The 13,310-nt window shown below is 39.3% G+C and overlaps 1 non-coding gene across 1 annotated transcript; it reads right to left on the bottom strand.

Moving 5' to 3' along the window:
- Positions 1-1,484: 1,484 nt before the first annotated feature.
- LOC145765730 (U6 spliceosomal RNA) lies at positions 1,485-1,593 on the bottom strand. Its single transcript, XR_014288613.1, has one exon. It is a non-coding gene; the product is annotated as a U6 spliceosomal RNA (small nuclear RNA).
- Positions 1,594-13,310: the final 11,717 nt, after the last annotated feature.

The following is a 13,310-nucleotide window of genomic DNA, read 5'->3' as shown; positions in this document are numbered from 1 at the left end:
ATGAAAAGGGGTAACTCCCAAAATCCATTTCAATAAATCATCAACCTAGAGTGCCTGAAGCTCACTGGTGCATAGCCTAAAAAATGCATTATAAAAAACATTCAAACAGTGAGGCCTAGGTGTACTTAGTACAAGTGAGTGGTACTCAGTTAAGATATTGCGAATAAAAAAATAATTCAAATAGTGTATGAACAAAGCGCTTGCAGACTTGCAGCAATAAGAGTCTATTATTTCTATTTTGTAGAATAAGCGAAATCGGGCGTATGCCCTATCAGCAAAACAAAATATCGTGAACTGACAATGATGCAATAGAGCAGGTGTCACCAACTGGCGGCCCACCACGCTGTATCGCTGCGGCCCGCGGAAGGCATTGCCATTAGCATACAAGTATAACCAAAAATACTTTTCTTGAGGAGCTCAAGAGCACGCAGGCAACAAATACTTTCCGGGAAGCATATTTTCGCTTTGCATACGATTCCACCGACCGACCAATCAGATTGTAGTTCTAGGTGGGGATTGCAGTTATTCCAATGCGATGTCCAGCCGGGTCTGCTACTATTCGGTGAGTCCGATTCGGTGAGAGCCTTTTCGGTGAGAGCCTTTTTCGGTGAGAGCCCTATTCGGTGATTTTTTTGAATTTTTTTTTGAAAATTATCGGGTACCGTAGCCTAATTCAAACCCCTAACCCTAACCTAAAACCCCAAAAACCCCAAAAAACCCAAAAAAACCCCTAAAAACCCAAACCCCCCCAAAAAAAAAAAACCCCAAACCCTAAAAAAACCCCATCCCCCAAAAAACCCCATCCCCAACCCCAAAAAAAAACCCACCCCCAACCCCCAAAAAACCCCATCCCCAACCCCCAAAAAACCCCAAACCCTATCCCCCAAAAAACCCAACTTCCCAAAAAACCCCATCCCCCAAAAAACCCCATTCCCAACCCCCAAAAAAAAACCATCCCCCAACCCCCAAAAAACCCCATCCCCCAACCCCAAAAAACCCCCATCCCCCAAAAAACCCCATTCCCCAACCCCAAAAAAAAACCATCCCCCAAAAAACCCCATCCCCCAACCCCTAACCCTATAACGGCAATGATAATTAGGCTACGGTACCCAATAATTTAAAAAAAAATCACCGAATAGGGCTCTCACCGAAAAAGGCTCTCACCGAATCGGACTCACCGAATCGGGCCATTCCGTGTCCAGCCACACTGTCCCAGTGGTTGATTAAAACGTCTGTTTTCGAATTTCGAAATCGTCTGTGAGCATAGGGGGGTTGCTTATTTTAAGTTTGCAAATGTCATGTAAACTCCAGTGTGCGTTTCACCGTTATTGTGTTCTCTTTATGCAAGTTTTTGATGGAAAAATAGGTCGGTGTGTCAACTCAATTTTTAATAAATTGTCAAAATATTATATATAAATTTGAAGACTTTTCTGTGTTATGAAAATATTTAGCTTAGTAGGCTACTGCAAAATGTTTATATTTTTTTAATAATGGAACGTTTCACAATTCGCGTGTCATCCTTGCGCAGGGGCTATGCTAATCTTCTCTGTATCGTTACAATTTTAGTATATGTACTGCCGATTGCCGAAGCAAGTAGGCTACTGCAAAATGTTGTTAATTAACAATGTCTTGCCACACTGATAAGCACTGCAAGTGACAGTTGTCTAATAATAACACTATGTAACACAAAATTTGTCCTTGGGTCAAAACTATTATTTTCTGATTTAATATGGCCTAAATCAACAAAAATGAGCATTCATAAAGTTCAAACTTCGGTTTTGACTTAATGAGATTCATTTATTGGATTTTCTGGCTAATTGTGCCTTTTTAATGCAATGGCTCCCACTATATCTTTTTAAATCAATATAAAAAAGTTAAATCTAAGATTACTTATTGTTGTCTGTGTTGTCATTCTAAAATAATGACGATGAACGTTGTTTCAGAGATTCTTTAAATACATAAACAAGACAAAAACATGTATAGAACGCGATTTTAATTTAGGCTACAAACACGATAGAAGACCTAAAGGCCTGAATACCCTGCTACAGGCCTTTGGTCAAAATTGTTACTGAGCAAACTTATACGTCATCACGTAAAGCACTTACAACTTATAACATAATTACAAAGAAATGTTTTTTTTTTTAGATTGGCGATGATATATCAGTTTTCTTTCACGTAAACGGTTCATATGTAGGCCTAGTCCTCCATCATACTTTCATTGTAGGCCAACTGGCCTTTATATAGCGTTCCTCAAAAACCTGATATCTTGAGCAAATCTTTCACCTTGTTTCTCTGAGGAGTCGCCCTTTTTATCTTTGAATTGATCAAGGTGAGCATGTAGTGCATGTAGTTTCAGTGACATCCTGCATCCCATTTTCTAACACGCATCTCTGAGTTGATCAAAAAGCACCCTGTAATTCTCTGTCTTGTGATTGCCCAAAAATCTGTTAACTACAGACATGAAACAGGTCCAAGCTGTCTGTTAAACTTCAGACACCAGAGGTTGTTGTTTTACATTATAAGATCCAATCTCATAGCTGGTTCTTGGAGGCCAATTCCACTTCTTGTAGTGAAAAGCTGTGTTTCTGCTGTCCCAGAGACAAAGACAGCATTGAAACTTGATAGAACCACCCTGAAGCGCCATTATTAAGGACACTATCTTGAAATCACCAACAACCTCCCAATTGTAGAGGTCCTACTTCAATGCACTCATCACGATTTTGATGTTTTAATATTCTTCCTTCATATAAACTGAGCAAGCCGTAAGAATGGAGGGACACTTGTCTGCGTTACTCAACAATACAGCTGTGAGACTTCTAGATGAGCTGTCGGTGAAGAGCTTCCACTCAAGGATTGCAGGAAATGCCAATTTAGCCTGAAAAAGTTTTTCAATATCATGGCAGTAGCATAAACTGTCTTTAAATGTGTAGAACACTGAAAAAGTTCATTGTGAAATAAGTTGAACACTGTCATCCAATTAAGTCCCATTGCTCTATTGTGGAAATGAGTAACTCTGCAGTGGACTTATAAAGATAATACTTGTTTTGGATTTGTATGTCAATGACAATTTTCCGACACTATCGTTTATATCTTTTTAATGGCGGTAGTAAGGGCCCTTTTCACCAGTAACTCGGAGTTGAAGACAAGACAAACACACTGTGTAGGGTTGCATCTCGCAAAGCAGAAAATGTTAATAAATTGCTCAAGAAAAGTATGCGACTGCAAAATGCTCAGCCTTTTTTGTTTCATCACAAAAGCAAAACCTTGCAAGGCTTTATGTGCAAACAGAATCCAAGTGGCTAATTGGAGGTCTTAATGGCTAGCGTGGAAGCTACACCGTTCTGGTTAGCGAAGCGTTACTGCTGCTCGCTGTGCTAGTGAGTAATCAGCCTTGTGCTGATAGCCGGGAAGAACGCCTTTCTTCACATTGACCCACCCCAGGCACATGCTGGTTTTGTTGGCTCTTTCTTTCCACAAAGATAAGAGTTAAACTGACTGGTAAAGCGGCGGTCGATTACTCAAGTGGCAAGAATACGGTGCGATACTGATGAGCCCAGCCTCATGGGCGAAACACGTGTCTATCGCTGTCTATTCGATGCTACAATCGGCTGCCAAAATAACTTAAACGTTTAATTGGAGGTCTTAATGGCTAGCGTGGAAGCTACACCGTTCTGGTTAGCGAAGCGTTATAGACCGAGAGCCTACGACAGAAGATTTCACCCCATAAGGTACAAAAGGTTTGACCCCTTGAAGTTACTGGGGTCAACCATGTCACTCACAAAAAGTATGGAAGATTGACCGCACCGGGTGGATCTGGACCCTAGAGCCCCCTAAAAAGCCCAAAAAGGGGGTTAATTTCACCCCATAAGGTACATGCACCAAACTTGGTGAATACGAAGTTTTATGTCAGGACATCACAAAAATATCAAATCTAACAATATTTTCGAGTGGAAAGGTGATGTAAGACCCCCCCCGAAAGTGACCCCCCGGGGGGGTTAATTTCACCCCATAAGGTAGGCTACATGGACCAAACTTGGTCAAAACGAAGTCTTATGTCAGGACATCACAAAAATATCAAATCTAACAATATTTTCGGGTGGAAAGGTGATGTAAGATGCCTTCAAAGTGACTTCCCTTAATGTGACCCCCTCGGAAGGTTTATTTCACCCCATAAAGTACATGAACCAAACTTGGTCAAAATGAAGTCTTATGTCTGGACATCACAAAAATATCAAATCTAACAATATTTTCGGGTGGAAAGGTGATGTAAGATGACTTCAAAGTGACTTCCCTTAATGTGACCCCCTCGGAAGGTTTATTTCACCCCATAAAGTACATGGACCAAACTTGGTCAAAATGAAGTCTTATGTCTGGACATCACAAAAATATCAAATCTAACAATATTTTCGGGTGGAAAGGTGATGTAAGATGACTTCAAAGTGACTTCCCATAATGTGACCCTCTCGGAAGGTGTATTTCACCCCATAGAGTACATGGACCAAACTTGGTTAAAACGAAGTCTTATGTCAGGACATCACAAAAATATCAAATCTAACAATAGTTTTGGGAGGAAAGGTGATGTAAGACCCCCCTAAAGTGACCCCCCAGGGGGTTAATTGCACACCATAAGGTAAGCTACATGGACTAAAGTAGGTTAAATCGAAGTCTTACTTCACGGCATAACAAAAATATCAAATCTAACAATATTTTCGGGTGGAAAGGTGATGTAAGATGTCATCAAAGTAACCCTAAGAGGGTTTATTTCACCATAGAGTACATGGACCAAACGTGGTCAAAACGAAGTCTTATAGGACACCACAAAATATCAAATCTAACAATACTCTCAGTTGGGAAGATGATAAAAGACCTACCCAAAAGTGAATCTCCTCCTACAGTTTAATTTACTTCATTCCTTACTCGAACCAACCTTGGTGTAACGGAAGTGCTATGCCAGGACAGTACCAATGGATGAAATCTAAAAATATTTTTATATAGGTTTTGGTGAAATACATTCACAAGCTGTCCCATGATGCATATGCATGAAATGGAACTATAGCCTACTTTACAAAAAGTTTTTGTATAAATCATACTCAGTCAATCGAAAAAAGGCAACAGGACATGACAATACATGGCTTTGTAACACCAAAAACAGAAAGTACATAAAAAGCATATAGGCTACAGTCATGGGCGCCGATCGCTCTCTAAGATTGGTGGGGACATTTACTAGGAAAGAAAGGGAAGACGAGCGAAGCGAGCTGAAAGATTGGGGTCTGTTCAACAAACAAACAAATAGGCCTACAGTAGATAGGCTACAAGTCTAATGCGATGTATTTTAATTGTCAGTGTCAGCATTGGACAGCAGAAGTCCAAACACTGCAACTCGCCAACGAGTCTCCGGCGAATTAAAAACGAAGTCCTTGGTTGATCCTTGGCTTGTAATGAAGGTTGATCGAATTCAAAACTTTATTGTGCACATAGCAGACCATTGCATGATTTGGCCGTTTCTGTGTCATGGTAGATCGTAACAAAGTTTTGATACGTCGCAAAGTTGAAAATGAGCGTTCAGCTGAACACGAGCGGGCTGGTGATATGAGCAAAAGTTCCACTTGTAGAAACATTTGCCAAACAGCGGATGGTATCTTCTTGAATATCATTCGAAAATCTTGTGCAAGGGACTCTGTGTCAAAGAACTGAAGATAATCGTCTACCAAATGTGATTGTAGCTTTCCACTAAAGAGTGATTCTTGTAGAATTTTGTAGTGCTCAAGATCGGTCGACTTGAAATAGTCAGTAAGATTTTGCTGCGAGCTGTCAATGACTGCAAAATACTCTGACCGATCGATCTTGAAGTTTAGGAGGTTGACCATGGCCATGTCCAATGTCCATACTGAAGACGATTTGGAACGTGACAAGTCTTTTAAAAATTGGGTAGGGTAAGAGTTTTTTCAATTGAAAAAAAGCTGCCTGCCAGCCTTCCAACTGCTGATTTTCCTATATACAATTTTTTGCCAAACCGGTAAAGACATTTCAACAGCTCTTCACCTCAATGTAATAATAACTGAAAAAATAGCTTTTTTCTTATACAAAAGTAACACAAGCTACACTTACTGCACTACATGCTTGTACGACTCTTTCAAAGTAATTCTAAAACTCTGCACTGTGTGGCCCTGGCGTAACCAAATTAAATACAATTTGCGAGTTACACCAGGGTTTCTCTGCCTAATAAAACATTTCTACTACGGTTGGGGCTTCCTCGCATAAAACAAAAATATTGTCCCCCCCTTTCAATATATTTTAAACGTTTGACTGGTAAAATTGTGACATTCGGGTAATATTTTCCCTTTTACGTTACAAAAATAATGTAAAAAGATGATGGGGACATGTAAAAAGATGGTGGGGACATGTCCCCACTGTCCTATAGGGATCGGCGCCCGTGGCTACAGTAGCCAGAAAATTGATCCAAGGTCTTGATACGACCACTAAATGTTGACTTAATTGAACAACTGACTATCCAAATAAGACGAAGAATAAGACGAAGAAAGTGAAAGCGACAGCAGTGACAATGAAGAATAAAGAAACGACCGTTTACGTTTACACAAACAATCTCTGTTTATGAATGAACAGTTACAATAACTGATTAGAGACATGAAGCAAATGGCATTAAACAAAAAATTACTACATTGGGTTTATTGGGTTATTTATTGTAGCAGCTGGAAAATGTTCATTACTGCCTGAATTAACGTTCCAAATGATTCACTTCGAAACGTTTTGATTTGGATAGTCAGTTGTTCGATTAATTCAACATTTAGTGATCGTATCAAGATCTTCGATCAATTTTCTGGCTACTGTAGCCTATATGCTTCTCATGTACTTTCTGTTTTTGGTGTTACAAAGCCATGTATTGTCATGTCCTGTTGCTTTTTTTCGATTGACTGAACATGATTTATACAAAAACTTTTTGTAAAATAGGCTATAGTTCCATTTCATGCATCATGGGACAGCTTGTAAATGTATTTCACCAAAACCTAAATAAAAATATTTTTAGATTTAATCCATTGGTACTGTCCTGGCATAGCACTTCCGTTACACCAAGGTTGGTTCGAGTAAGGAATGAAGTAAATTGAATTATAGGAGGAGATTCACTTTTGGGTAGGTCTTTTATCATCTTCCCAACTGAGAGTATTGTTAGATTTGATATTTTGCGATGTCCTATAAGACTTCGTTTTGACCACGTTTGGTCCATGTACTCTATGGTGAAATAAACCCTCTTAGGGTTACTTTGATGACATCTTACATCACCTTTCCACCCGAAAATATTGTTAGATTTGATATTTTTGTTATGCCGTGAAGTAAGACTTCGATTTAACCTACTTTAGTCCATGTAGCCTACCTAATGGGGTGCAATTAATCCCCTGGGGGGTCACTTTAAGGGAGTCTTACATCACCTTTCCTCCCAAAACTATTGTTAGATTTGATATTTTTGTGATGTCCTGACATAAGACTTCGTTTTGACCAAGTTTGGTCCATGTACTTTATGGGGTGAAATACACCTTCCGAGGGGGTCACATTATGGGAAGTCACTTTGAAGTCATCTTACATCACCTTTCCACCCGAAAATATTGTTAAATTTGATATTTTTGTGATGTCCTGACAAAAGACTTCATTTTGACCAAGTTTGGTCCATGTACTTTATGGGGTGAAATAAACCTTCCGAGGGGGTCACATTAAGGGAAGTCACTTTGAAGGCATCTTACATCACCTTTCCACCCGAAAATATTGTTAGATTTGATATTTTTGTGATGTCCTGACATAAGACTTCGTTTTGACCAAGTTTGGTCCATGTAGCCTACCTTATGGGGTGAAATTAACCCCCCGGGGGGTCACTTTCGGGGGGGTCTTACATCACCTTTCCACTCGAAAATATTGTTAGATTTGATATTTTTGTGATGTCCTGACATAGAACTTCGTTTTCACCAAGTTTGGTCCATGTACCTTATGGGGTGAAATTAACCCCCTTTTTGGGCTTTTTAGGGGGCTCTAGGGACCAGATCCACCCGGCGCGGTCAATCTTCCATACTTTTTGTGAGTGACATGGTTGACCCCAGTAACTTCAAGGGGTCAAACCTTTTGTACCTTATGGGGTGAAATCTTCTGTCGTAGGCTCCCAGACTATTACTGCTGCTCGCTGTGCTAGTGAGTAATCAGCCTTGTGCTGATAGCCGGGAAGAACGCCTTTCTTCACAGAATCCAAGTGTTACTTAATTATACCCAATTACCCATTATTAGGTAACTATTGCTGGAAGCAGCTGACAGTAAATTTTCAACGTTATGTATATGCCTATTTTCATGAGAAATGAGAAAAAATTCAAACTAATCTGAGGAACACAAACCTGAAGTTATTGTGGTAGTGTGGTACAATACAGATTTTTTGTATTTTTTAGGCAAAAACAAACAGAAAATAGCAATTATTTCCCAAGGACAAAAAATTTTTCTTTTTTTGTTACATAGTGTAATCAAAGAAAGACTGTTTTATAGACTCTCACAAAAAGGATGAAAAACCAACTCATTGCTTTTTTAGAGGGAAGACTGTTCATGAATTACGATAGAATTACGATTTTTCGGTGATTTCCACAAGCGTTTGTTTCATGGTACCTGGTTTCTTTTTCCCTGTTATTGGAGCCTGTATTTTTCGCTGATATGTTTGCAGACAGGGCCGGATTTACTAATAGGCTAGGCAGGCTGATGAAGCCTAGGGCCTCAACGTCCAGGGGCCTCGAAATTTGGTTTCGAAGTTTGTAATATTCTTTTAAAAACTTGACAAGTTAAAACCCTACCTAAATTATATATATATATATACTGCTACATCAGTATATCAAGCTTTTCAGAGTAGAAAATTCTATACACAACTGGTTTCAACCACGTTGTAAACAGTCATTATTACGTCGTTTGCATCATACTAAAGGCAATTAAGAAAATTATGAAAGACCAATCCATCAGTGCGACTACCTGGGCGAACCACCAATGGAGCTCGGATTAGAAGAAGAACTCCTCAAGACTTCAAAGTTTCATTTCCGACACCGGCCCCCACCCAACCGGAATGCATTTGTCAAGGAAGGCCTGGGTGCAGCTCAACATCCTGCGGAGCTGGCGTCGGACTGTTCCGCACCAACATGCACAAATGGGGGATGGCTCCATGCGCGATCTGTAAGTGCAGCAAGGAGGAACAAACCACAGACCACACCATCTGTAACTGCGCCATCTACCATGCGCCAAATGGTGTGCGTGATCTGCATGGGCTCTGTTAGAGGGGGGTCGCGGGGGTGATTACCCCCCCCCCCCCACTAATTGGAGTGGGGGGTAACTAATGCAAAATTACCCCCCCCCCCACTAATGTAGAGATAAAAATTTAATTTTTATATTTTTTCTACTTTTGTGTTTTATTTTCATTTTTTTATTTTGTTGCACAACTTTTTAGTCGTTTGCTTGGAAACTCCGACTCGCAAGACAACGCAAATATGCAATAGAGATCTGCATATAAAATATATATAATGCTACCGTATGGGAATTGTTCAGGAGCTAAGTAGTTTGCAAAATCAGTCTGGCAAGTTCAAAATCGCCCTGCAGGAGGAACCCTTTCATGGCTTGCACACTTTGTGCCAAACAAGATGGCTGACACGTGTGTCGTGTACCAGCCATTTCTTCATTGTTATCAAACTACGAAGCCTTGCTAAACACACTTCAAAATTTCAACAATGCGAAATCATTAGGCCTTTATTCCCAATTATTGCAAGGCAACACATACTTTGCATTGCAGTTTTGCCAAGTTTTATTCAAACCGCTTGAATAGATAACTGGCCTGTTGCAGATCAAGTCTTATACCATCAGCGACATGATGGATCTGGTTGAAAACTCAAAAGTTAATTACCAGAATCTTAGAAATGAAGAACAATTTTTGCAGTTATACAAGGAATTTCAGCAGCAAGTAGATAGCTTTGGCTTAGCTAAAGTCCAAATTTCAAGAAAGCGCTGTGAGCAGAGTGCAGGGATGGAGGAACCATGGGCCTCATGGGCCTGGGCCCACCTACTTTATTTTCTGGGTGGGCCTGGCTCACCCTCTTTTGAAAGCCAAATTTCTTTGAAAAGGCAGTGAAAAGGCAAATTAGAGGAGTTCCAAAAAAAGCTTTTCACTCATTTGATACACACTAGTTTGATTACACAGGCCGACAAAAAAATTTTGACACAAAAGGTGAGAGTCATTTTAGAGTAGGCCTATTTCAGGGCCCCTGATTCCAAAAATGCACTTAGTTTTTTCGAATTTTCGAAACTACCAGGAATTGAATTTCGAACCAAGATTGCATTCTTCCGTAACAAGGATAAAATTTTAAGCAGCTACTTTATTGATATAAATGGCCTTCGTACCTTGATGGGTGTTGCTCAGTAGGTCTATAGTAAGTCTACCATAATAAAGAATTGCGTTTGTTCATCGATGGCTTTGTTTTGCTTATTCGTCTAGTTCTAGTTTGTTAAGCAAAACAATGTATGTATTTTATTTGTACTTAGTAGCTTTAGCTTAGTTAGTAAGTCTGATATTGTTGAAGTCAACAAATATATTAAAGCAAAGCACAAGTTAAATATTCTACATCTTGTATCCTAAGGCTTGCTTCACGTCATATTTTGTAATAATATATAATAATAATAATGGTGGTGGTGCAAGTACAGTAGTGCTTTTTCACCTTCATGATAACTTACATAGCAATATTAAATGAATAAAAAAACAAAATAGAGTACCAACAAGGAAGTCATATACAAGAGAAATAATACTAAGAAAAAAACGAGTCAATACTACCTAGAGCATATATACATCTTATAAAGGCACAGCATAACACTAAAAACTCAAACAAAAACACCTGGGGCTGGAGACACCATATAGCCTAAGATAGAATATAACTGTCAGTAGAGATAGGTATACAATACATCATACAAAGTGGGCTACATACGGTATATATATACTGTACAATTTACAAGATGTAATAAAATATCAACGTTAGTGGAGGCGGCCAGTACTTGCAAAATATGACTACCCAAGTGGGTCAAATTTAACTTCTCTATTTCTCCAGTGGTGATCCAGTCTTGCTTTGAAGCTGTTCGTTCAAACTAGGTGCTGTGACAATTTTCTCGGGTAACTTATTCCATTCATTAACGCTCCGATTCGGAAAAAAATTTCTTCACTTTGTTGTTTTGAAGGTAGCCCTACTGATTTTTAATTTAAATTTGTGACCTCGAGTGTTGTAGACACCTTCATGCAAGGAAAAAAGTTCTTTTTCATCAACATCATAAAATTTTGATTGTTACTAGGCCAGTAGGCTAAACGTTAAATAGCCGTTTGTTTGGGTTGTAATCAACGTGATTGGTTTCAAATAGCGTTTAAACAACTCAGAAATGTGCCTAGGATTACTTTCAGTTTTGTCTATGTAATAAACGACACGATGTTAAATCTAGAGGGGCTCAAAATTGCAAAAAAAATGTTTTTGCTATTGGCTATCTTAAAAACTAAAGCCAATTCGAAAAAAATGCATTTTCGGAATCAGGGGCCTCGAAATACCTTAAAATTACTCTCACATGCCGTGCCTTTAAAAAAAAATTTTGTTTGCTGTGTTATCTTTGATAGCTCAATGATGAAATCTAATCTTCAAACTTTTCTGTTGAGCTCACTGTTGATGGGAAGCACGTGTGGGTGTGGTTGCATGTGATTGGTAGAGCAATCTATAAATCAATCTAATTGTTCTCCAAGGTTAAAACAATGATATCATTACATACTATGCAGTGCATGCACGTAGGCCTACTGTATAATGCTGCAGATTATTTCTCCCAGGTTGGTATCATAACTGTGTGTGTAATCATAATGTGTATATTGCCTTTTTATTTGTGTGTACATCACCATATTTTGTACAGCGCTATAGAGCAATTTAACAATTTTGTAATTTGTTTGGCCAAATCGGACCTAAAAACGGAAATTTTTCGCTGGTTGGCACAAAAAGTAATCATGAACCCAGAAGTTTGATTAATTTTGACTGCTACGCCATTGGGCCCACCTACTTTTAAAATGGTTCCTCCATCCCTGGCAGAGTGCTTCCCATGACCTCGCTTCTCGTTACAGAAGGCAGTTCTATGCATCTATTGACAGCATAGTGCAAGGCCTCACCCACCGCTTCAATGGCGAAGGAATTAAAAGTCACCGAATGCTTGAAGTTTTAGTATCTGGCACAGTCAACGACAGTCCAAACAAGTTAATGGGACTTATGCCTATTACTGTCAAAGAGTTTTATGCCAGTGTAGAAAAACTTGTAAAATTGCTATTGGTCAATGGCCCTTCTTCTGCAGAAGCTGAAAGGTCGTTTAGCTCGCTACGCCGCTTAAAAACATGGATCCGAAGCACAATCACTATTTCAAGACTCAATTTCATTGCCATGTGCCATGCCCATTAAGTGCATTTGGATGAACTAAGCGTAGATGAAATCTGCAAAGATTTTTTTTTCAACAATGCACAAAGATTTAAAGTCTTTGGCGACTTCTGACTGTTCTGCGTAGAATAGAAGCAGAGTGCACACAGTGTTTTGTTTGAGTTGAGGTGTTCGTTTATAATGTTATTTCTTTGTAGTTTTTGTGAGATTTTGGCACAAGGTATTACCTGGGTGTTATGGCATTTTTTGTTTAGTGTTATTTCTTATACGGCGCAGATGGTAGGCCTTCCTCCTAGTATCGATCAAGATGTCACCTTATTTTCAGTTCCTGTAAAAGTTAATGCATTTTAGCTTCTTCTTTTATCTGAGTTGAATGTAGGCCTAACCCTAAATGCTGAAACGTTTCATGTCACTGTGGATGTTATGGCACAGGTTGTCGTGTTGTATTCATGTAATTGTAAATTAAGTTTTATAGATTATAGCTTTGACCTTAACGCTTTTGGCCTTTTAAATCTAACCTTTTAGCGTCTGAAGTGCAAAATTTGGAGGACTGGACCCCAGGAAGAATACAGTGAGGGATTTTGCGTACGTCCTCTCTTCCAGTCAAAATTGTCTCAAAAGCTCAAAATAATGTGGCAAATGTTAAAAAGCTTTTGCTCGTGATTTCAGATTCGTTTCCGTTATAAGAAACTGAAGCTTGCAGTAATGCGAACGGGGTCTGGGGAGCAACCTTCCAGAAGTATATGTAATGCGATAGTCCAATAAGCCCATGTCGATGTCAAAACATCGTTCCCGTCCCAGCTTAAATTACCCCCCCAATCTCAGGAAGTGTCCGGAGCCCCTGGTGGT

This window comes from Aplidium turbinatum, chromosome 2, assembly GCF_918807975.1.
Source record: "Aplidium turbinatum chromosome 2, kaAplTurb1.1, whole genome shotgun sequence".
Taxonomy (NCBI): Eukaryota; Metazoa; Chordata; class Ascidiacea; order Aplousobranchia; family Polyclinidae; genus Aplidium; species Aplidium turbinatum.
The sequence above is the reverse complement of the archived record's forward strand: the minus strand, read 5'-3'. Positions and strand labels throughout refer to the sequence as shown.